The sequence below is a fragment of the Anopheles aquasalis genome, chromosome 2 (assembly GCF_943734665.1).
Source record: "Anopheles aquasalis chromosome 2, idAnoAquaMG_Q_19, whole genome shotgun sequence".
NCBI lineage: Eukaryota > Metazoa > Arthropoda > Insecta > Diptera > Culicidae > Anopheles > Anopheles aquasalis.
Genome location: NC_064877.1, coordinates 71,018,147 through 71,023,146, shown reverse-complemented (window position 1 = coordinate 71,023,146; position 5,000 = coordinate 71,018,147).

The following is a 5,000-nucleotide window of genomic DNA, read 5'->3' as shown; positions in this document are numbered from 1 at the left end:
GGATCGACACGTGCGACGCGGTACGTACTAAGTGAGAAGGTGTTTGAACCAATTATCACTATCAGTCTCACCTTTCTGCTTAGTTGTGTTTTTTTTGTAAGCAAGGAAAAAAGAATCTCTAAACCAATTGGCTGTAAACTAGGCGTTCGAGTCGGCCTGATCTTTTCAAAAATCATCATGCGATGGAGAGAGAGAGAGAGAGAGAGAGAGAGAGACGGCCAGAGCAAGAAACGAGTTACTCGTAGATCGTGTCAACAAACTAATTGTTCAAGCACTAAAAAAATCCCACAGTAATTAACACAATTTAAGAAGCTATTTAGACTGCTGCTGGTTTACCTCAGTGTTGCTTGCGTTGCTTGCGTGGTTAGATAGCGTATGAGTCATTGCACAGGCCCTGCCCTTCGTATGCTAGCTACATGTTTCATTTACAGTTGTGCAATCACTGACATATTAGGCCAATTTAGTATGATTACACATTCATTGGTTAAAAAAACATGAAACAGAATAAGGGATTAGAAAATGCCGTAAAGAAATCTTTTGTAAATGTTCATTCTACAAAAATAGATTAACTAAAAGAAGATAAACTTGTACATTTTAGCGGGAGTTAGTAAAAAATTACAGCAAGCAGCATAATAACTGCGCCACAACTTCGGTTGAATAAACAGCGTACGGATCGAAATTCTATGCGCGATCAGTTCTATCAATCAAGCAAACAGCAAATAATAAAAAGATGGAACAGAATGTAATAATTATCGAATTATTGTACAACCGCTTTGGTATGAGCTTCGCAGACACTTCTCGGCACGCCAAGGCGCAATCTTGGGAATCCCAAGCAAACAGCCGAACTGCGTAAATCGCACCCGCGTGCTTTCGATTTCGGAATCTGCAAATTCAAGAACGTCCGAGAAAAGCATAATAACGTCAGAGTGGCCGGGCGTTGCGGAGACCACCATTCCGTGGTTCGCCATCTTCCCATCGGCGGAAAACCATCCAGAAGATGGGGGAAAAGATGAGTTTTCGTAATTAGATTTTCATGGTCATCAAGTTCCTTTTTCATACCCCATTCGCTCCAGAAGGAGGCCATGGGCCGGGATGGGTTGAAAGTCATTGCGGTTACGGCGTGGTACTCGCTTCAGAAGCTCAACTCATCCACCATCAGATCGGTGTCGGCCGGAAGAAAGAGTATCAGGAGGCGATTGGCCAATCAATTGGGTTTGGGATTCTCTATTTCCCTATCAATATCCAAGTGAGGTAAAAAAAAGGTTTCATCAAACGAAGGTAAAACAAAAAAAATAAAGTCAAACAATGAAAATAGAAAGCGAAGACCACACAACGCTCGGACTCTATTTTTTAATGCTCAGGCTCTTCGCCAGTCTGTACACATCGCTTGACCGGTCAAGATCTTAGCAAACGCACACCCGCAATCGCTAACATCCGCCAGCCTATGGTCGAATGATTTTCGCAAACTAATGTTCACTTACGTCAATTTGCTTTGAGAGATGGTTCGTTTTTGGGAGGACGGCATAGATAAGAGAGCAACAAAAAAAGGGTAAAAACAGCGTAGCGTTTCAAGCGTTATCGTTTATTCGAATCCGCAGCTGCTTGGCCGCTCGTATGCTCTTCATCGACTGTAATACCAATATTGACGAGCTTTAACTGTTTGTCAGCAAAACCATTGAGCGTCACCGGGTGTAGCGAACCAAACCGCCATCAGCTGATCGCTGATCTTCGAAGCAACCGTTATGTAGGTTACGTTTGCAGACGACCCAAAAGCACGGACAACACAGCGATCACATTAGGCGACGGTCTACCACGTTGGAGCTGCGCTCACGTGACTTATCGCGACCTAACAGCCGCAAAGCCTAAACTCATGGAAACCAATCTGCGGAAGGTAAATGTTTCTTTTTTGCGTTCCGCAAACTAAACGCCCGGTTCTTGCACAACGTCGTGTTGGTTTTGGAGGGACGGCCCACAGACAGGTGGGTACACTCAGCATGCTTGCATTGTAAGGCCGAAAACAGATTCACATCAATTTTCCATTTATTTCGCTAGCGCATATCGGTGGTGTGTCTAGTAGTTTAGTCCAATGCTTGGTGTTTAGTGTAGGAGGATTCTAAAGTTTGTACTCAGTCTGGTGGACCTCGGGTTTTTTTTTCTTTCAATAGCTTTACAGGGCGAGTCAAAGGATTCTCGTTTAGGTCAATGCTCGTTACCACGGTTCTCATGTTCATTAGCTAGTGAGACTCTCAAACAAAAGAGAAACAATAAAACAGTTTAAAAAAATAATCAAATGTTTCACTATCAGACTGCGTCTTAAAGAACGTTGAGCGTTCGCAAGCGTTCTACAGTTACTTAAGTGTTCTTCAGAGCAATTCCAAGATCATATCCTCAATGGCACTTCCAAAACGGTTTCAAAGTCAACGACCTAGGCGTGCGTCATCAGTGGCTCTTATGCGTTCCAGCCTTAGACAGTTTCTACACACAGCCAAAATTTGGCGGCTAAAGTCAAAAAAAGAGAACTTCATTTTTCCAACATTTTGGAAAAAATAATGGCAGATGGAGACAAATTTACATCTACGGTACGGCCTACACTGGAGTGCAGCATTATGTGTCCGCCGATCAGCTTAAAGCATATTATATTTTTAAAAAAGCTGTTTGCAGGTGTGTTAAAGTTATTTCGCGATGATTCTGTAGTTTTTCTGAAGTTCTTCTTTTCAAGCGTCCCTACACACACCATTATTTTTTTTATATGGAGCTTCTGACTTTTGCCGACAATTTTGACTTTAGCCGCCAAATTTTGGCTGTGTGTAGAAACTGTCTTACGCTTGTAGTTCTTCTCTGCACGCGGGTTGTGTTGCTAGCACTTCCCAAAGCTGTCGCTAAACTGTGCGGGCATTTGAAAGAAAAACACAAATCATCGCATTCTGTATCGTTTATGCAAATAATCGCGGTAGAATACAAAGTCGTTGTGACGAATCGATAGTTTCGGCGATCGAGGAAGACGCACGATTCGACAAGACGACATCAATTGATGACCGTACCCATCGGTCGTTCGCTTATATGCAGCAGTGACTTATTGCACTCTGCATTATTATCGCATCAAAGTCGAACGAATAATTGGAAGCCAAATTTCGTGTTTCACTCCTTGCAGGCTGCTCAACCGTCGATCGTCATGGACACTTAAAACGTCTGCCCTTGAGCTGCGTGTGCTTCAACGGTCAGCAACGGCGACGACTCCGATCATGACCGCAGATCGGTAGAAGCGTCAAAATTGTCAATTCATTGCACTGCATTGAGCTGTCCTGAAGATCGCTAAAGTTCCTGTATACCAGCCGACGGTGTTGAGAAAAAAAGCCGAGCATAAAATGCAACGCCTACGTCACTGTCGGTCCATGAGGAATAAAATAACACCCACCTTCGAATCGATGTGTGCTGCAGACTGAACACAATAGAAACGGTATTACAATAATCCAACCGTGGCCGTATGGTTTAGCTGTAACTGGTTTTCCAGTTACAACTGTTCAACATTACAGCATACGAGCACCAATTCACGTTTAACCTCCGCAGAGCATATCCATCCCACAATATCAGAGCATTACATTTACGTCGAGCCAATCGAAACGCAAACCCGTTTACTGGTTCGCGGGATTACGTAATATCCGAAATTGTCCTGCTGGTGGGGGACGGGGGGCCGAAATGTTGAAAATCGCATTTGGAAAATAAGAAACCTGCCAACTGTCGAGAGGCGAATAATAAAATGTATCTTTATTTTAAGGAATTTCCCTCCCGCAATGTGCGGCGATACTGTCGAAACGAGTTCGTTAGCATATCCGTCTGGTTCGAGGCTCAAGTATCTGTCCAGCTAGCCGTTATGACTGGAATACATTTTACTGAACGCTAGCGAACTGTCTGGGGCAGAGCAGCGACGTCGGATAAGACAGTCGAAACTGAGACGATTTTATGCACGCTTCTTCCATCGAAACCGGATGATCTCCGTGATGTAGCGATGTATTTGAAGAGAATGAGAAGAAGACACAGTTGCGTGGATTCGGTTGATTCTTGATGCCAGCCTAATCAATCATGCGGCATTTCGATCTTGACATGATCGTGTCATTGACTTTTGCTCAACCGTTGTAAGCGTTTCTTAAAATAACCGAGCAAAATGTTTGCTTCTCTGTCTTCTGCACATGATATACACTGTGTTGAATTGAGCTGAATCAATTTTCAGCAGAAATTTCGTGTCTCAAACAACAGTGGCGCAATAGGGTTTCATTTCGATTCTCCTTCAACATCGCGTGCTGAAACTGGGGTTCGGCATCGCTAGACCTTGTACGGGCGACAAGAGACGACGGCGCCGGCTAAACAAGATCAAGTTCAAGCTCGTACCGGCGCTTTAATCACCACCGCGCACGCGCCAACCAGTTGTTCGACCATTCACTGCGAAGCTCCAGTAGCAACCGATCGTTCGCTTTACCTTATCGAGATCTTTCGCCGTAGCGGCAGACAAGATGGTACTTTTCCATCCGATTAGCAAATGGGTCGAATTCTCCAGAATACGCTAAACGATTCCAGAAGCCAACGCAAGGGTTTGCATCGTATTATCCTTGTTCGTAATAAGCTAGCCCATGGTAGATCGTTTGTAGACGGTAACGTTCCACCAGGGAAACCCCAGATCGATCGATAGCCATTCAGCAGAAAATTTGATCGGCCTGCATGTTCCATCCATATTCAGTTTCCAGTTCGCGGAAGTTCTCTTGCGTCAATTAGACTAGAGCTGGAGGGAGGATCGAATAGATTACACTTCAAGTGATGCTGTTGTTGTTATTGTCGATAATGCTAGACGGTTCGCGATGAACCATAGGGGGCCACTCCACTGACCACAACCTGGTTGCCACTGACCGTAGAGACGCCGTACCGGAATGCTCGAAGTGACGTAGAAACAGGTACGTACGACAGGTCTTCAATTACGGAGAAGAATCTACATTGGCTGCTACTTAGAT